This window comes from Panthera leo, chromosome C2 (genome assembly GCF_018350215.1).
Source record: "Panthera leo isolate Ple1 chromosome C2, P.leo_Ple1_pat1.1, whole genome shotgun sequence".
Classification (NCBI taxonomy): domain Eukaryota; kingdom Metazoa; phylum Chordata; class Mammalia; order Carnivora; family Felidae; genus Panthera; species Panthera leo.
This window is the reverse complement of record NC_056687.1, coordinates 113,783,108-113,804,206: the sequence shown is the minus strand read 5'-3', so window position 1 is coordinate 113,804,206 and position 21,099 is coordinate 113,783,108. Positions and strand designations below refer to the sequence as shown.

Sequence of the window (21,099 nt, the reverse complement as noted above, 5' to 3'; positions counted from 1 at the left end):
GTAATTTTCCACCCACTGAGTCCCACTCTAGTCCTTGGCAATAAATTCCCACTTGCCCAGGTTGTATTCAGAATTGAGCCCAGCTCTGTGACGAGGTTTCTTTTCTCCTGTTGCAACAGTCCTGAATGAAATCAGTTTTTACTGCTTGAACAGTCTCCAGCTCTGCTTTTTCTATGATAGTCTCGTATCCCCAAGACTTGCCATGGTTCTCTGAGCCACTCAGATGTTCAATGAATTCACTAGACATGCCTAACTTCTTATGGGATTAAATGACTTATTATTACTACAAATCTTTGAGGTGGAAAGAAAGGAATAGATTCCCTGAACAAAGTAACTACGGTTGTCCCCCCCCCCCCCAAGTTCAATATTACACTTCTAGTCATATTCATCTTCCTGTCACGAAGGGTCTGCTTGTCTTCACTGAACCCCAAGTTACTCACTGTGAGGCTCTTGTTCTTTCACTTTGTTGTTAAGACTTCTCAGATTCCCTTGTGGTCCAGAACCCAATGAACCCTGGAACATTTGGCCATCCTGAGTCTGCTGTCATGTTCCAATGACAATGGAAACATTTTATATTATAATGTTAAAAAGAGAACAGCAGGGTAAGTTTGGAAAGAACAAGTTCTCAGGGAAAGTCAGGGAAATCAAATTATCCAGGAAGATTTAATTTTCACAAAAATATTGCCTTTACCCTGAGTTCTCTCTGAGGTCTGCTCTCTATAAATGAACTCAGTCTGTGGAAGAAAAGTGCAGTGGAATTTGACAACAGTAAAAGCATGTTATTTTTAAGAATTAAAAGAAGAAATCATGACTCCAATTCTTTTCATAATCATAAATACCGATTGCCCGGACCCATAAAACTTTACAATGGGAGAGACCTCAGAGATTATAAAATCGAGTCCCGTCACTTTACTGATGATGAAACTAAAGCCTGAAGGTGTTACTGGACTTTCTCATAGTGACACAGATTCTTCGCACCAAGCTGAAGATGAAAACCCAGGACGCCTCATCTGCAGGCCAGGATCTTTGCATTATCATAACAGCCACTTTAGGTCACTGAATTAGGGTTCTCCAGAGAAACAAAGCCAATAAGGACATATAGAGATACACAGAAAGAGGTTTAAAATTTTTTTTAACATTTATTTATTATTGAGAGACAGAGACAGAACGTGAGCAGGGGAGGGGCAGAGAGAGAGAGAGCGAGACACAGAATCCAAAGCAGGGTCTAGGCTCTGAGCTATCAGCACAGAGCCCGATGTGAGGCTCAAACTCACAAACTGAGAGATCATGACCTGAGCTGAAGTCAGACGCTCAACCGACTGAGCCACCCAGGCACCCCAGAAAGAGGTCTATTAGGAGGATTGACTGACATGATTATGGAGATTAAGAAGTCCCATGATCTGCTGTCTGCAAGCTGAAGCCTCAGAAAAGCTGGTGGTACTGGTTCCAGTCCAAACCTGAAGTCCTAAGAATCAGGGTAGCCAATGGCATAAGTCCCAGGCCACGTCTAAAAGCCACAAAATCAGGAGCACTGAGGTACAAAGGCAGAAGAAGATGGATGTCCCAGTTCAAGCAGAGAGCAAATTTGTCCTTCCTCCTTCCTTTCTGTTCTCTTCAGGCCCTCAGCAGATCGGATAATGCCCAGCCTCAATGATGAGGTTGATCTTCTTTACTCAGTCTACTGATTCAAATGATAATTCCTTCCAGAAACATCCTTTACAGACAGACTCAGAAATAATGTTTTATCAGCGATCTGGGCATCCCTTTGCCCAATCAAGCGGATACATAAAGTTAACTGTTATAGTTACCATAGATTTTCAACTATGTCTTGTATCTCCTCTTGTATGTCCAATAAGAACCTCAGACTTAACAGAAGGGGACTTTGTTGGTTGTGTTCATCACATTCCAGAGCCTAGACTAGTTCCACACAGACAATCTGTATTCCCTACAGATACCACAGGGAGTGAATATTAGGCCTGCTCTCAGACAGATATAGATAGATAGGTTCCTATCTATTCTAGGCCTATAGATCAAACTTCGTCCAGGTAATCTTATAGCTCGTTGCCCCCATGGTGGATTAAAGATGGCCACAAATTCCCAGGTAATACTCCAATTGAGAGGTAGGTCTAAGTCCCCTTGCTCCAGAGTCCAGATAAGCTCTGTAACTGCTTTGACCAATATAATTCGGTAAAAGTGATGCAGTGCCTATTTCCAGGGTCAGGTTTGAGAAACCAGAAATTTCTGTTTGGTCTCTTTCTTTTCAGGTGCCCTGAGCCGCCATGGTGCTGGAGAAGCCATGTGGAAGTGCTGTAGTTGAGAGATCCCACTGAGTCCTGTTTTAGGGGCTCCCTGCCAAGGCACCAGACATGTGGGTGGAGCTGTCTTGGACCCTCCAGACTAGATCATCCACCCACTGAGTACCACCCAGTGACTTTGGTTGGTGCCATATGGATCGGAATAATTGCTCAGCTGACACTGCCTAAATTCCTGATTCACAAAGCCAAGAAAGATTATAAAGTAGTTGTTGCTTTAAGCTATAAGTTGGGAGTAATTTGTTACGCAATGATAGATAAATGAAGAGGATCCAAACAAAACCCATAAACCCCTTTCCGTGCCCTTATGGAGGATCTCAATGAAGAATATGTTCGGCTGCAAATAACAGAAAACTCTATTTAGTGGCTTGAACAGATAATAGAAGTCCAGAGGCAGGCATCCTGGAATGGTTGAACTTGTCCAGGAGGCCCTCAAGGGCTGGGCTCCTTCTGCCTTCCTGCTCTATCGGATGACTACAGTCTCTCCAGCCACTGCAGCAGTGTTCAAGACAGCGAGAAGAGGTGAGGACAGAGCTGTGAGGGGACAAAGGCCTATGACATTGCCAGGCGAATCTGCTCCATCAGAAAGGTTTTTCTGGACGTTTCCTTCAGTGACTTTCCCGTGTATTTCATTGGCAAGATTTGGATCACGTGGGCCATCCCTAGCTGCAAAGGAGTCTGAGAAGCTAAGTATTTTAGCACAGCACATTGCCGCCCTCGTGATACCTGAAGTTAGGAAAGAAGAATGGGTATTAGACATTCTTCTAATCTCTATAATAGATACGGTGTGAGCGGATGCCACGGGGAATTCTTTCTGTCCTGGAGCCTCAAGCAGAAAAGGGGAACTGCTTGCTGCAATAGCACCTGCATTCCCATAGAGGAATGGTTGAAAGCATCGATCTCTTCAGAAGGGTAGGTGGAGGAAGCTGATCTTACCTTGAAGCTGAACTTTCCGGGCAAGTTCACTGGTTTTTACTGTTGTTGTTTTGTTTTGTTTTTTGTTTTGTTTTGGGGGTTTTTTGGGGTTTGTTTTTGGTTTTGTTTTGGTTTCGTTTTTGCTTATATCCATTTGTACGTTCATTGGGAAGGCTTAGGGAAGCCTGTGATTTTTAGTAGGGGAGCGACTCCCCTCCCCCATTGAGCACCCTTTGGAACTGACACTGTCTTCTCTGGCAGCCACTCTAGGGAATGATTTGAAATTTGCTCTTCACAAATATAAAAGGCCTTAATAACTAGGTCAACCCATACCAATCATTTCTGTACATCTTTGCATGACAAATGAACAAAGATGCAAATCCGCTTTCAATAGCACCCATATACACAAAAACTCATTACAAAAATGGAGGCTTGTCATGTTTGCAAGAAATTTTTTTTTTTTTTTTTTTTAAAACAACCTCATCTGAAATCCAAATACCTCGCAAGCACTTGAACGTGTAACATGGCCTAAATGTTAATGAAGCAATTCGGCTCACTCAGCAGGATGAGCAACAAAAGAAAGTCTTTTCAAGACACAGCTGTCAACAATTACACTTGGTGGGGTGGAGCTGGCTGATATTCAGCATCTTAAAACTCATGGAAATGTGGAGCCTATTTGACCGAAACCATTCCAGACTCCAGGGAAGACAGTAAACCCCTATTTATTTGGCAGGCCCAAGAATAGGATATTCTGGTTAGCTGGGCATCCCCACCCAGCTCAGAAATAAATGACAGATTTTTGTAAAGACCCAGAATGATACAGAAAGCTCTGAAGGATGATATAGGATCTAACCAGGCTTCTCTTGATGGGGTGATTCAGATGGCATTTCAGGGTCTGGCAAGGCCTCAATTTTACATTTCAGAATTTAAAAACATTTGAACTGATTATTTTTATAAACTGAAGTTATGGTTACTTACAGGAGAAAGCCCCCATTCTGGCTGAGGAGTGCTTCTTGGAGAATTACTCCCCGACATGTTCATGCAGGCACCTAGTGAACATGTTTGTACTGAGTGGCCCTTTGACCACAGATAATTGGGCCAGGAGCAACCCTTGACCAAAGGGAGACACTCAGATTCTCTGTCCTGGCAAGTTGAAAATCGGAATACGGGGAAAATCCCTGCAGTCTCTCCTGGTCGCCTGTAATCAAAGATAGGAGAACTTGGGATGTAGGGAGTGACTGTTTTCCGCCTTGTGCATAGAGACACAAAGAGCCAGATGGGAGAGAAAGAAGCAGCAGGAGTTAATTATGCTGAATGAAGAAAGACGAGAGGGGTGCCTGGGTGGTTCAGTTGGTTAAGCATCTGACCCCGATTTCAGCTCAGGTCGATCTCACGGTGGTTTGTGAGTTCAAGCCCCACATCAGGTGTTGACAAGCAGAGTCTGCTGGATACTCTGTCTCTCTCTCTTTCCGCCCCTCCCTTGTGCGCGCTTTCTCTCTCACTCTCTCTCTAAATAATAAACAAACATGTTGAAAAAAAAGAAGAAAAAAAGAAAGACTAGAAACCACGTAGCCCCAGAAAGAGATAGCCCAGAGTGCCAGTCTCAGTTCCTGACAGGCTACAGATCCTGGTTCTTTCCCCAGCCCCCATGAGGCCTGACTCGACTGCTTACCCCCTAATCCTCCCCCTCTCTCCCTCCCATTTTATAGAGAGTCTTTCTGCCACATTGGCCTAAGACTTAGTATTTGTGTAATTGTGAAAAATTTCTAACCTCCACAAAAGAAGAGGGCATAATTAAAAACAAAAACACCCATATTGCCCTCGCCCAGATTGAACAATTGTCAAGATTTTGCCACATTTATTTCATTTATTTTTTTTTCTTTCCCCAAGTATTTAAAAACGGATCTCAAAAGTCACGTTATTTCACTCCCACACACGTCGGTGTGTTTCCCGAAACACACAAAAAATATGTAATTCCAACACTTCTATGCTGTAAAATCAGAAAAGGGACAGCGAAGGATGGAGTTGAGCAAAACGAGGGGGAGGAGGGGAAAGAGCAGTGGGGGAGGGGTGGGCAGAAGGGGAGGTGGAAAGGACTGGCCAAAAGCAGCGTCCTCAAGAGCTGCTGGATTGAGGATGAGGGGGAGAGTTTGGGGTTGAGCTAGCTGGGACCGGGGGAGACGCTGAGGTTCATCAAAACAGGAAGAAGAGACAAGGAGGTACTAGAAAGATGATTAAGGATTATATTTGATTACCCTTACATTCCTTCAACAGAGTCGAATAAAAACTGAATTTTTAAAACCGATTTTTTTTCATATTTAAATGTTAAAAATATGACTCTATTCTCAGTTTGAATCATGTGTCACTTGGCTCCACCGAGGTACATGAAATGTGTTAGCTTATCTTATAGAGAAAATGGAACCCATGATTCCCCCTCAATATTGTAGGCATCTTAGAGTGTTTTTCTTAAGATTCTCTCACAGTGGGCCAGGCACTGCTCTCACTCCTTCACATGAACTAATTTGTTGAAATTAACAGTAACTTTACGATTTAGGGGCTCTTAGTATCCCCATGCTATGCCTGGGAATACTACAGCTTAGAGAGGTTTAAACGTCTTGTCCAAGGTCACCGCTTGTGGGGCAGAGCCGGGTACTGAGCCCTTGTCTATCTCCTGCCGAAGCGTGGCTCTCGGCTGTTCCTCTAGACCAATAGTTAGGAGGCTCCTCTAGACCAATAGTTAGGAGGCTGAGAACGCCCAGTCATGGGTGGGATGCCCTTGTGATACGTGCAGAGCATTCCCAGTGCTGTGAGAAATGCCACATGAAATGCCACATGAGAAATGCTGTGAGAAATACATGTGTGCTCTCTTTTCTCGGGGTCCTGCAGGGGTTTCTGGCTTTATAAATTCCTGTAAAAATGCAAAGTCTTCCTGGGAAGGCAGAGCCACTGAGGTGAACCACTGCTCATGAACGTGATGAGTGGGAAAGGAATGGCCTTGGTCTGTTTGGGCTGCTGTAACAAATTACCATACGCTGGGTGGCTTGTAAACAACAGAAAGTTATTTCTTATGACTCCGGGGGCTGAAAGCCTGACATCAGGGTGCCAACACGATTGGGTTCTGGTGACAGCCCTATTTGGGGTTGTAGACAAGCTACTTCTTGCTGTATCCACACATGGTAGAGCCGGGGCCTCTTTAATAAGAGCACTAATTCCATTCATGAGGTCTCCACTCCCAGGCCTAAGTACCTTCCATTTCCCAACTCCATCATATTGTAGGTTAGGATTTCAACATGTGAATGTTAGGGGGACTCAGACATTCGGTCTACAGCAGGAATGAAGTGATTAGCAGCAGGAACTCTGGATTCAGAGAAACCTGGTCTCAAGTCCTGTGTCTGCCCTTACCAGGTCTGGGCCCTTGGGCAAACTGCGTAATTTCTCCAGGTCTCAATCTTCTCCCAAGTGGTAATTACAGGATTACAAAGAGTGGAGAAGGCAGAGGATGAGGGAGGAATGAAATAAGCGGTTTATAAACACTAAGAGGGGGAAATAACAGGGAAAGGCAACAAGGTCAAAACTAAGTTTCTCATGTTGGGCTGGTGACGTTGGCCTTTTGTTCTGCCTTATTTCAGAGCCTCCAGTCTAGGTCATAGTTTCTGAAGAGTGTCCTTGACATTGACGTCTAGCCCTTTGGACTAGACTTTTGTGGGTGGAAGGCACCTGCTGGCAGGTAGAGGTGTAGCCTAGTGGAATCATGCCTGGAGCTAGAACCATCTACTAACAGAACAACAGCTCATTGTGAGCTATAAAGGGTCAAGGATGCACACTGCCCTCCTCCTCATTGCTCAACATTGTAAACACAGCCAGGCCCTCCGCACTGCACAAGAGTGACCGACAACCCAGCTGGGGCTTTTCCTGCTAGCACTGGAACCACCCGGGGCAGACTGGGATACACTGGCCATCCTACCCACACAGCTCCAGGCTTCAGGCTCCCGGAGGCCAGGGTAGGGGAGTCTTCATGAAGTCACCTGTGTGGATGACGCCCCCTGTGTAAGTACACACCCTTCCCCTTTGGGGGATTTTTCAGGTTCAATTATTATAGACAGTTTGTACTCTCAAAGGTGAACTCCAAGTGCCTCCACAAATGAGAAAAGGCTAGAGAAATAAATAAAGTTATTTGGGCTCTATTTGGAGAAAAGGTCAATCTTTTTTGGCTCTAAAAATAAATAAGAAAATTACTTGGTCTCCATTTGAAAAATGAGGCCAGCTTTTCTCCCAAACCATTTATTCCCCCAACATTTTCACACACATGGAAAAAGCAAACTAGTACAAAAACAACCACATACACTCCACCTAGTTTTTAACAATTGTTAGCATATTGCCATATTTGTGTGCTCTCCCCCACCCCTAGAGCATGGCTCATGTGTTCACTTGTGTGCTCTCTCTCTCTCGCTTCTGCTAAATATCCTATAATACACAGGACAGCCCCTACAGCAAAGGATTACCTGGTCCAAAGTGTCAATAGTGTTGAGGCTGAGAAACTCCTTTATATGAATCTGTGTCCAGAGTCCAATAGAACCATTATATTTTAAGGTCAGAATACTTTCTAAAGTGTACTTCTTGGGGCACCTCCGTGGCTCAGTAGGTTAAGCGTCTGACTCTTGATTTCGGCTCAGATCGCGATCTTGAGGTTCGTGGGATTGAGCCCCTCATTGGGCTCTGTGCTGACAGTGCAGAGACTGCTTGAAACTGTCTCTCTCTCTCTGTCTCTGTCTCTAAGCCCATCCCCTGCTCATATTCTATCTCTCTCCCTCTCTCAAAATAAATGTTTAATAAATAAAATGTAATTCTTTGCTACCTATTTTCATGACTCTATGACAGTCTTGCTTCGCATCAAACTTTATATTGACTAAACCTTCCTCTACACAGAATGGTCTGATCACCTTCTTCCTCATCTTACACAGTGCCATTGATTCTTTGAATGCAAATGAATACTTCTTTTGTTTTGTTAAATTCCACATTGCCGATTTCATTTAGTGGGAAGTGTTTTCCAAGTAGGATACAAGTTGTCCTCCTAGCTTTGAATAAACTATAAATAACTAGATAAACAACTTTATGATACCTTTGTTAAAATTATTGATAGAAAATCATTGCCCAGTACTCAGCCATCAAAAAGAATGAAATCTTGCCATTGGAAATGACGTGGATGGAGCTAGGATGTATTATGCTAAGTAAAATAAGTCAATTGGAGAAAGACAAATACCATACGATTTCACCCATATGTGGAATTTAAGAAACAAAACAGATGAACATATGGGAAGAGGGAGAAGAGAAGAAAGGGAAACTAACCACAAGAGACTCTTAATGATAGAGACAAACTGATGAAGGGATCAATTGATGTGGGTGGGAGATGGACTAGATGGGTGATGGGTACTAAAAAGGGCAATTGTTGGGATAGCACTGGGTGTTGTATGTAGGTGATGAATCACTGAAATCTACTCCTGAAACCAATATTGTACTGTATGTTAACTAATATTTAAATAAATAGATAGATAAATAAGAAAATCGTTGACCAGAAAAGAGCCAAGTTTGGGTGTTTTGTGGCACATCGAAAAATAACCATCAGCTGGACACAGAAATTAACCATTATGTCACATGTGTTATGTTCAACCAGAAATGACTTAGGAAAACTCTCATCCAAATGATCACACCTCACTGGCAATGATATCTGGTATAGACTAAATTGTACTCCCTACCCCCATTCATATGTTGAAGCCCTAACCCCCAATGTGATGATATTTGGAGATGAAGCCTGTGGGAGGTGCTAAGACCTGAATGTTCCTGTGCCCTCCCCCAAATTCATATGTTGAAGTCCTACCCCCCAAGGTAATGGTGTTAGGAGGTAGGGCCTTTGGGAGGTAATTAAGTCATGAGGGCAGAGCCTTCATGAAGGGGATTTGTGCCTTTATAAACAAGGTCTGAGAGAGCTCCCTTACTCCCTCTATCGTGTGAAAACACAGTAAGTTGGCAGTCTGCAGCCCAGAAAAAGGCCCTCACCAGGACCGGACCTTGCTGGCACCCTGATCTTGGCCTTCCAGCCTCCAGAACCATGAGAAATAACTTTCTGCTCTTTATAAGTCACCCAGTTTGTGGTATTTTTGTGATAGCAGTGGGACCAGGTTAAGATAGGAAGTAATTAGGTTTAGATGAGCTCATGAAGGTGGGGTTCTCATGAAGGATTAATGCCCTTGTTATTTAAGAAAAAATTTTTTTGGATTTTTTTTATTTGAGAGAGCAGGGAGAGGGGCAGAGAGGGAGAGAATCTCAAGCGGGCTCTGCACTGAGTGTATCATTCTGTTAAGAAATATACAAGACGCATCTAATTTTAAAGATGTTGAAATGTAAGAAATGTATGATTCGTAACTGAGGACTCTATGGCCCTGGGTACAAGGAGGGACTCTCCCGGTGGCTCTAGGAAGGAGAAAGAATCAAGCATTTCCAGATCATGGTACTGGTCCTAAAACTGAAAGTCCCTGTCTTACTCTGGGTTCCTTTCCCAGGGTTCACATTAAGAGAGCAGCTCTTTCCTCAGTGGTGCCAAACGGAGCGGAGATCCCTTTGCTATCCCCATCTGCTGGGGAAAAGATTGTTGCTCAGCAATGAAAGTACTGCCCAATGAGGTTTCAACAAACATAACAAAGATGTTATGAGATTTGTCTGTGTCTGACCAGTGAATTTCATGAAATAGGGCCCTTCTCATTGCCGGCTTGAAGCCGAAGTGTTCCCTTACAGGTAGACTACAAAAGAACAGGTCTGCAAATCCAAGAGACGAGATGATTCATAATGAATGGGAACCAGCACAGGACTCAAATATATTGCACACTTTCCAGGACAAGTCCACACCAGAACGGAGGGCTGAATATTCCCCCCCGGATCCCATTAGGCAGGCACGCACACTAAAATCCAGCATCCAGATTAACTGAACATCAGAAGCTTTCTGTCCTGTGGGGGTTGCACATCCTGGCAGTGGATTCACTCTGGTGGTATTGGGGAAGCAGTGAGGTTTTTCTGACACCTAGTTAAAAACCCACTCGGGATTCTGAGGCCCTGAGGTGCCAAGGGAGGCTGTGGGCTTGCTGGAGAACTGCTCTATTCTCAGTCTCCCTGTAGAGGCCCTATGCAGCTGGGATCCCAGCAGGAAACCCTCCAGTGGAAGCAGTGGGGTGCTGGGCTCCCGGGGCTGGAAGCCGGTGACCTTTGAGCATTTCTCCTTTCAGAGTCTCTCACGGGAGGATTTAACTGGTGCTCTTTTACTGTGCCCAGGCTGAACCCACGGACCTTCCTTCTGCACACTCAGCACCCCCTGCCCACTCTCCCTGCAAGTGGGGGCGGTCACACTTCTCAGGCCCTCAGTTTGGGTGGAGATGCTCTCACTCAGTGCCTTCTGCTTTTCGTCTGGGAAGCATGCTGCATATCACCACTGCACCCTTTGGGGCAGCAGAAATGAGCATCAGTGATCCCTGTACACCAAGCCAGGCATCTTGGTAACTAGCCAGAGTGACCTTGTCACCCACAACATTTACAGCTATGGAAAACCAGAAAACCGTGGGCAGGCGGCTCCACTGACTTCCTGTGCTTCCAGAACTCTGGCGCACCCCGCTGGGCCTCACAGCTTTGCCCCCACACATGGCTCTGCTGGGAAGCTGCCTATGCAAGGAGAGGGACACTCTGCAGTGGCCTTTTTCTTGGCCATCGCCACTGGAGGGCTTTGGATTTTTAATTTCAATATTGTCATCTTGCCAAACAAGCAAAAAAAAAAAAAAAAAAAAAAAAAACCACACACACACACACACACAAACCCTTATACCCGGGGCGCCTGGGTGGCTTGGTCAGTTAAGCGTCCGACTTTGGCTCAAGTCATGATCTCACGGTCCGTGAGTTCGAGCCCCGCGTCGGGCTCTGTGCTGACAGCTCAGAGCCTGGAGCCTGTTTCGGATTCTGTGTCTCCCTCTCTCTCTGCCCCTCCCCTGTTCATGCTCTGTCTCTCTCTGTCTCAACAATAAATAAATGTTAAAAAAAAAAAAAAAAGATACGAAAAAAAAACCCCTTATACCCAATGTACCTTTTTGCAGCATGACCACCCCAAAAAACCAACCCAGGAGGGCACAGGAAGTGAGCACCACCAAGTAATAATAGCACCTGGATGTTCTGCAGCAGTCCCAGCAGCACCTTCCCGTGGGAGCCATTTAGGAAATTTGTGGGGGAGCTTGGGATTGCACCATGACTTGGAAAGGGGGCTCCTGGCTTTTAGGAGATGGGCTCCCATCTCCACCAAGAATTTTTCTGCATCCTGGATAACTTGTAGATGTCCCACCGGACAGCTGTATAAATGAGAAAGCTGTTTATAGTTATAGGTGTATAAAACACAACTTGAATTACAAGGTGCCTTTTGTGAGGTTTTAATATATACTGACATTTTGGGAAATGCAGCTAGCATACAAACGGACAGAAGATTGTACTTTGTTTCATACAAAATTTTACCAGGGATTTTTCACTAGTTTGGAAAATTTTGGTCAGTCTGCATTTGCACCCGTGACATTCTCTATGGTTCTATACACAGGTGCAAACATCTGGCTCTCTCATATGTCTTCTTGTGTGATTAGGACTGGGCACTCACTTGTTGAAATACATACATTATTCTCCTTTTACTTCTTATAGTATAGTTCAGACATTATGTTGAACTTCTGATATGAGGTATATAAGCAGACTATGTTATCTCTGAATTTTATTTCAAGATGGAAAAGGGGATATTACTTCCAGGGTGGTGTAACAGATTTCCACAGATGTAGTGGTTTAAAACATCTAATAGGGTGGTAGTTTGAGAGAACGTAATATTTCACTTTCTTGTAAAGATTGGATCCACCTGAGATAATCTTTTTTATTAACTCACAATCAATTGATTAGTCATCTAATTATGGGAGGGACATCCATCCCATAATATTTAGTGGTCCTGCCCACACCCTGTGGGAGGGGATTAAAGGGGTGTGTACCTAGCGGGGTTGGGGAAACTCTCTTAGATTTCTGCCTGCCACTGGCTGTAAACAATTATCTGTTGTAAGAAGGGGACTTTGGCTCTCATAGAACTGAGGAACATCGCATACCATGAAACGGAGTTTTCCACATACATTTATCTTATTTAAGCCTCAAAATCACCTATGGATGTAGATATAATTTTTCTGGTGACTCTCCCCATAGCCACTGTGAATTACCACCTGGGCCGACTTAAAAAATGCATAGGGCACTAGTGCAGCAGGATTGAAAAAGAAAAGGAAAATTTAAGCTTCAATAAACTTACGTGGAATTTGCAAAGTCTAAAAGTTTAGGAGAAATAAATAAAGCTATTATAATGCTAGTATACCTAAAAGGTTTTTTTTGTTTTAGTATTTTGGAATTTTTAATTAAAAAAATTTTTTAATGTTTTTTTACTTTTGACAGAGAGAGAGAGAGAGAGAGAGAGAGAGAGAGAGAGAGCATGAGAGGGGGAGGGGCAGAGAGAGAAGGAGACACAGAATCCGAAGCAGGCTCCAGGCTCCAAGTTGTCAGCAATGAGCCTGACACAGGGCTCGAACTCGCAAACCGCGAGATCATGACCTGAGCCCAAGTCAGGCGCTCAACTGACTGAGCCACCCAGGCACCCCGCCAGGCACTGTTTTAGAGAACTTGACAGAAATTAACAAAACTAACAATGAGGTGAGTAGTACTGCGTCCATTTCACAGGTGCGAAATGGAGCAAGGGGACTCAGTATCAAAGTGACTATCAAAGTGACTATCAAAGTGACTATCAAAGTGGGAGTTGGAGCCAAGCAATCCTAGTCCGAGCCTACCCTCTCATGCACTTCACTGAGCTGCTCCCAGGTGAGAAAACCAACACTCCGCCAGGATTTGTCCAAGATGACAAGACTTGCCCAAGGTCACTCTCTTAGTAAATGGCCCAGAAAATGCAACCTCTAGAGCCCATGTTCATATATCTACCCTTCAGAGCTCTCTTTTTTTTGGTTTTGTGTTGTTTTTATTGTGGTGAAACATATATAACATAAAATTTACCATTTGAACCATTTTTTTAATGTTTATTTTTAAAAGAGAGAGAGAGAGAGAGAGAGAGCACAAACAGGGGAAGGGCAGAGAGATAGAGACACAGAATCCAAAGCAGGCTCCAGGCTCTGAGCTGTCAGCACAGAGCCCGACGTGGGGCTCGAACTCGTGAACCATGAGATCATGACCTGAGCTGAAGTCAGGCACTTAACTGATTGAGCCACCCAGGCACCCCTGAGTCCCTGTTTTTAATTCTTTGGGATATATACTTAGGAGTGGAATTACTGGGCCATATGATAATTGTATGTTTAGCTTTTTGAGGAGTTGCCAAATTGTTTTCTACGGTATCCATACAATTTTACATCCCACTAGCGATGTTAAAGGGTTCTGATTTCTCCACATCCTCAGCCACAGTTGTCACTTCTCGTTTATTTTGACAATAGTCATCTGAGTAGGTGTGAAATGGCATCTCAGTGTAGTTTGGATTTACATTCCTTAAGGAGTAACGACAGTGAGCATCTTTTCAGGTGCTTATTGGACATTTGTATGGCCTATTCAAGTCCTTTTCCCATTTTGTAATGGGGTCATTTGCCTTTTTATTGCATTCTGGGAATTCTTTATATTCTCCAGAGATTGCTTGACTGACAGTTGCTAATCCTCGGTCACTCACCTGTCAGGTAGTCTTAGAGATCCAGGTGGAGACAAACATGTCTTTAATAGAAGACATGAACCTGAATGCAGAAGAGAGCAGGAGACCAGGAGGGAACCTAAAGAAAAGTCATCTACCATTCCGTACCCACCTACCCTGCTCTAACAGCGGTCACCCTGTACCATTGAGAAAAATCTTTGCATTCTGTTTCTCAGTGCTTATTGAGTGTTACCCCCAGCACAGAAGCTCTGTGAACCTGTGTGGCACAAGGATGGAGACACCTGCCCCCCACCCCCATGATTCCCTGCCTTCCATCTCCAACCACAGCTGCAGCAGAGGGGCGGGGATTGGAGGAGGAAGGGGTATGTGGGTGGGAGAGGGAAGATCAGAGCATCTATGATATGGGAGGGTGCTTCCTCTCAGATGGAAGATCCAGGGGGTGAGGAGTGACACCTGAGAGAGAGAGAGGCAGAGAGAGGCAGAGAGAGGCAGAGAGAGGCAGAGAGAGAGGGAGAGGGAGAGAGAGGAGAGTTTATGGGAGAAGTGACAGCTGGATGGAGGTGTAAGAAGGAAAATCACGAGAGGATGGGGGGAAAGTACCAGAAAGGGGCAAGCAGGTGTAGCCAGATCAGGGGAGAAATGTTCCCAGATGAGTGCTGCAGACCTCCGTGTTTCAGTGACAACACTTCTAAATTCACCCCCCCCCCCCCCCCGTACTCCCGTACTCCCTCACACTCCCTCTTCTCTGGCTCCTGGAAAGCTTGGCTTGTCGTGAGCAATGAACATTCCAACTTCCTTAATTGTTTATTCATCAGGCCACAGATGGGGGCTGAGAGGAGAAGGCAAACACTTATTTTCACCACAAGAAGTGAGCCAGGCTGCCAGCCCCTGATTCTCAGCAGCCAGGGACACAGTGGGGACAGGGCGACAGAGAGAGAGGGCAAGTTTCCTTATATCCAAGCAACACCTGCTCTGCAGAGGGGAAGCCACTGACAGAGGCGTGGAGCTAATGATCCCAGCTTACCTGCCGGTGTGGTGTACCTAGGAGAGACTCCTGAAAATGGAGCGGGGAAGGGCAACAATCCCTTCCCAAGACCTCTTCCTTACATAGAGCTCACCAACAGCTGGAGGAGGGGACCCCAACTTCAACACAGTCTCTGGCTTCTGAGTGACCCTTTGCAAATGGCTGGCGTGCAGTCTACCACGTGGCATGTATAGGCAGGCTATCCCAGTGAGCTGGAAACAAAATCTTGGCCCAAATCCTCCTGCCCGCAGCACCCTGCAGCCAAAGTGCAGCTGACCGCCATTAGTCCCCCAACAGCCTTTGCAGCGAGCAGGGCGGGGTGGAGGCAATGCAGGAGCCTCTGGGCAAAGAACCTGGGTGGTGAGAAAATGTTCAGGTTTCCATAATGAAATCAGATGTGCTTTAAGAAAAGAGCTCCAAAGCGATGATTAAATTGAGGGAAACAGGCATAGCTGTTTACTGATGTTCCCATTCACACAACTGTGTGGGTATGATTCTGTGACGATGGCTAATTTTGTAGCTGCCTGAACAGGTGTGCAGAATAACAGTATGGGGAAGGATATAATTTACGTGTTTACTATTGCCAGCTACTGCTCGGAGTATTTTTACAATACTGACTCAGTTTACTATACAAGTCATTACCCTGTGGGGAGACTGAGCCATCACTCAGAAGGCAGGAGGATGAGCTGACCTGGGAAGGCCCAGGATAGAGAAACGAAGTCCGGCTGCCAGAAGGAGGGGGCGGTGACCAGGCTGGTGGTGGAGCATGGTGCCCGGACGGAGGTGGCATCTGGAAGAGGCCCCATCAGCAGACAGGTGGCACAGTGGCTCTCCCCTGGCCAATCCACATGGCACCAGCTGGCCTCTGAGAAGACTACGCCAGGCCACAGGGTAGGCAAGCGATCAGAAGGAAAAGAGCTTTGTGCCTCTTCTCCACTGCCCCCCACCCCCTGTGCCTAGCATGGAATCTGGCACATAGTAGGCCTCAATATATACTTGTCCAACGAAGGAGTGAATGAATGAATGTGAAGGAGATGCTAAGGAGAATGAAGCAATGCTCCTGTCCTAAAAGGATGGGAAAACCAGCACATAATCCAGCTGGAGCCTCAGAGAGACGGAACAAGTGTGGGTGTTTGGGGGAATGTGGTGGGTAGCTTCTATGACCTCTGCCTCCCATGCTTCATGTCCTTGTGTAATTTCTTCCCCTGGAGCATGGGCTGGACTTGATGAAATAGATTTAGGCTAAAAGGATGGGACATCACTCCCAAGATCAGGTTGCAAATCTAGTGGCTTCTATCTTAGAAGCTTTTTCTCTCTCTTGCTTGCTCACTCTGAGGGGAAGATAGCTGCCATGTTGGAAAAGTGCACTATGGAAAGAGTCATATGGCAAGGAACTGGGGGAAGTCTCCAGCCAAAAGCCAGTCAGGAATTGAGGTCCTCAGTCCAATAGCCTACAAAGAACGAAATCCTCCCAACAGCCATGAAGTGAACTTACAAACTGATCCTCCCTGAGTCAAGTCTTCAGGTGAGACCACAGTCCCCAGCCAACAGCTTGACCGCGACCTCATGAGGCATCTGCAGCCAGAGGCACCCAGCTGGGCCCCACCTGATTCCTGACACACAGTAACTATGAGGTGGTAAATGTCTGTTATTTTAAGCTGCTAAACTATGGGGTAATCTGTTACTCAGTGAGGAGCCACAAACAAATGAGAGGTACAAAGCTACAACTGATGAGTATCAGAACAAGCCCACTCACAAAGTTGGATTCATGCTGACTTACTGAAGTATTGTAACAGTGCTTCAGAAACACAGAATTCTTGACCTATGGATGAGAAAGGACTATGCATGAGGATAGGAAGCATAGGTTATCCCAACATGAGAAGCTTAATATCCAAATGAGTGCCATTCCTTTCAAAATAGTCTGCTTGGGTGACTGTACATTTACTCTAGTGAGAGTTGTTCCAACCACATCTGGAATAACTCTTAGACATTCCACTTTGAACAGTAAAGAGGTTGGTGGCCACATCTCAAAAGTAACACATCCTTGAGGACAGGAACCCTAAAACATCTTCTTCCTGTGGCTGTGGCTAACCTCGGTGAGCTCCAAAAGAGCTTGGCCCTGGGTGCAAAGTCAGTGGAGGGCACTCTGATGCCATGGCACTCTGTGCCATGGCTCGATGATCTTCTGCTCCGCTCTCTGAGGAGCTGGCTGAGCAGGATGCGAGTGGAGAAGACTCCTAGAGTTCAATGTAAAAGAGTTTCCCACAGTGGTTTATAGTGGGGTTTTGTGAATGGGTTACCAGTGTGCCCAACACCCCAATTTTCTTAAGCCTCCAGCTCGAGAGGCTGGGGCATCACCAGTGACATCTGTGTTGGTTGCTGTGCATGGTTGAGCTGAAGGCAGTTAAAGAGGTGTCCTCCCACCCTCGCAGCTACACCCCCCGCAGAGAGCACAGTGCCTGTCTGGATGAGGAACCCAAGAAGCAAGAATGAAGCCCCAGGGGTAGCCAATGGAGAAGGAGGAGACAAAAAGCCCCAGCTCCTGGGCGTCACGGCTCCCTAATACATGTCTTCGTATCCCTGGGATACTTCTGGCCATCTACAGCAAGGGCAAGGTGAGCCCTCTAATGACACATGTGCCCTCTGCAAATTACAGCCCTTATTTTGAAATATTTGATCTGAAAACATTCCACTGAATTCATAATCTACCAGAAATGCAACATTCCCTTTGTCAATGGAAGAAGAGGAAGAGCAGTTGCGTTCTCTTTTGTCACAAGGGTCAATTTGAATGGCTGTAAAGCTGGCCTTAAAATTTTTATCACCTTCTGTTGCAAACAAAGTCATTGACAGTGACTGTCAAAATTCTGCAGAGGTTATGATTAAAAAGTCTTGAGGAATCATTGCAAGGAGCCATTTTAAGCATAAAAACCTGATTTAAAAAATTCTGGTGATGAAAGCAAACTCAAGCTTCTCATTAAAAGTGTTAAAAGATTTTATTTGGAAGTTTCATACAAATTCAATACTTATGTAATATAAGGTGATGCCTCCAGATACCCTTAGTTTCTAGCTTCTTATACAGAGTATACAAGTTGTTGGGAAGCATTGGGACAGTATAAGCCCACTTCCCCAGGGTCCATACAAGTTCAGACCCAGCTTCAGAGGAGTCGGGGTGAGTAGAGACTCCCCCCTGCCCCCAGGCTTCTCTTTAGCTGTGTGGGAACCAGGGAGACGCTAAGAGAGCATTGTACAGAGACAACTAGAGCTTCTAACCTCCACTCTCATCAGAGAGCTGCAGTCCCAACACAGAGGCTAGATTCTGCTCATTCCTCCCTCCTTGTCTTGGAATAGTAGCCCATGATGGAGGTGGGGAGTCTTTATCAACTCTGAAGGTGGATTAATTTCCAGAAAAACTTTGAGTCACCCAAGACTAAATTCACTTGCATAAAACACATTTTAAGATGGCTAATAACATTTGGAGTCCCAAAGAAGCATGACATAAGTCAATTTAAAAATTTTTTTTTTTTCCTAAATGGACTCAGAGGGCAATTTCCTAAGCCAAATGCTTTGATGCCTGCAATAATCATATTGGTTCCTGTGGTTTGCAGGAAAGACATCAATTAGATATATAATGTCTAAGATGTTTAATTAAAATCATTCACACTGCTTTATAGCTATGCCTCTTAGGATATGCAAAACAAATTCTCTAAATAGAGGCTTCCAAGAGGCAACCGAAATAGTTTTACTATTGTTTCTAATGAATTTCTAACCATTGAATTTATAGCTCATTAATGGCACTGATCATTTAGAGTTTTATCTTCATAAAAAAGGGGAAATGACAGCTTCAGTTAAGAATCACTGCAAAACATTGGCACTGCTATTAATTTATTTCTATTCATTTTAGGCTAAAGGTAATGTGCTCAGGAGACAGTTGCAATTCATAAGAAAAGGAATGAAGGAAAATGAGTGCAGATGTGAAAGCGTGGGGGCAGTCCCTCTTAACAAAGCAAAAATCCAAGAAGGACATGGATTTTTTTCCTAGTACTCCAGAGCAACTTTGGGATTTTTCCATCATTTTGCTCACTGCTTGTTCCATTTTTTCCCACTTGTTTTAAATATGTTTATTTATGTGCTGTTAATTGTGAAAATAATGTATGCTTCTATCAAAAAAATCAGAATAGTGCAAAGTAAGGGATGAAAGTCCCCCAGCAATTTATTTTTTATATAGAACATGATTAATTAAAGATTTGACACCCTCCCCCTGTTTTTACTCTACAATTCTGTTTTCTCTCACCTTCTCTCTGTTCTGCTCCCCGGGGGCTCCTACTCCTCCCACTTTGGCTTTCCCTCCAGATTCCTCTTGTGGGTTCAATCCCACAAGAGGGGGGTGGGGGGGTCTTTCTTGCTGCCGGTGGCTCTTTTAAGCCCCACTCCCTGCACCACTTGCTCCCTCTTGTGGCTGTAGAAGGTCACTACACACCACTGAGCGGCAGGTCTCTTCCAGAAGGCCTGACTGACCCTGGAAGGAAGAGCAGTTCCCCCATAGGTAGCTGAACAATTCTGCACGTTGTCAGGAGTCAGTCAAGATTCTACCTTCTAACTCTAAAGACATTCCCAGAGAGCAGTTTGCATCTCGTAATAAATGTGACCCCCTCAGGATTTCTCAGGTTCTCCCGTGTGTGAAGGTTTCCAGGAAGTATCAAAAAAGCATATCCTGAACTCTGTGTTGCTTAATTGAAATTTGCTGTGAGAACTTAAATATTCTCAAAGATATACATATATATGTACATAGGTATGTCTATATGGTGATGGATGTTATATATGTACATACATGTATATATATATGGTGATGGATATGTTAATTAACTAGATGGAGAGCGTCTTTTCATAATGTATACACATACCAAATCACCACGATGTACATTTAAAATATTTTACAATTTGATATGTCAATTATATATCCGTATAGCTGGGGGAAAAAGAGCAAAGTCTGCTGAAGCAGAGGGCTGAAGTGTGTGTGTGTGTGTGTGTGTGTGTGTGTGGTGTGCAAATGTAGCTGGGAGGAGAGACAAAGGGGAGTTGACAAAGGCTGCTGCATATCTTTACAGGTCTTCTGGGGGGGATTCTAAAATGCATTTCCTTCACATACAGATATTCAGCAATCAGAATATGCCAGCATTGGGGACACCGAAATGAACCAGATATGTTCCTGGTACCAAGGTATTCGTTTACAGCTAATGGGAGAGACAGTTTATAGGAACTGTTGGCCTAGGAGCAAACACTGAATGTCACAGAATCAGAAGATGTGAGATTGAGCCTCTCCTCCACCACTTCACAGCTTTGTGACCTTCAAACTAGTCACTTAACCGGAGTCTCAATTTTCTTCATCTGTGAATTGAAGACAAAAATAACCCCCCTCATTTTTCTTCACTGGGTTGTTAGCAGGGTCAGCTGAACTAATATGCGAACGTGCTCTGAAAACCCCCTCCAAATGCAGGGAGATATTATTTTCAATATAATTTGGGGGGGGGGGCTACCAAAAGCTGTATTTCTCAAAATAACCTTCCTACAACTTGTGCCTAAGATTCTTACCCCAGGAGTCACTGTTTAAGGGACTTTCAAGGGACTGTTGGAGGGGTTTTCCTAAGTGGGCTAGGCATGGGTACCTGGAAGGCACAGAGGTAACCCGTAGCAGCCTCTCTGTCAGACTAACCCATCCGCGGATTCCATCTGCTGGCAGCTCAGTGGAAAGTCTCATGTAGAAACTGGCCTGGTGACTCACCCCGCATAGCAAGGCAGGGTTCTAGCTCCCTAGCTGCAACTCCTCAGCATTGTGTCACCCAGTGACTCCAACACCAACATCACCTGGTGTCTACCATGTCTCTCTTTCCCCAAGAGTTTCCACACACCATCCCCATTTGGGCTGGGTCATTTTTTTTGGGTATTGCTGCTGCTGCCATTGTGAGGTAACCCACTTAGCTCAGTTCTGATACAAGTTTGTAGCAGGGGCTGACATGCCCAGCCCATGTCTCCTTGGCACTCACCTCTAAATACCAACAGCTGTTTTTGTAAACACCTGATTTTTTCTTTGCTGAGGGCTGTTTTGGGACTCC

The 21,099-nt window shown here is 44.9% G+C and overlaps 1 long non-coding RNA gene across 1 annotated transcript; it reads left to right on the top strand.

Moving 5' to 3' along the window:
- The first annotated feature begins 6,884 nt into the window (after nucleotides 1-6,884).
- On the top strand, nucleotides 6,885-18,945 carry LOC122198635. The gene is made up of 3 exons (XR_006193074.1): nucleotides 6,885-7,274; nucleotides 17,422-17,604; nucleotides 18,891-18,945. It is a non-coding gene; the product is annotated as an uncharacterized LOC122198635 (long non-coding RNA).
- The last annotated feature ends 2,154 nt before the right edge of the window (nucleotides 18,946-21,099 follow it).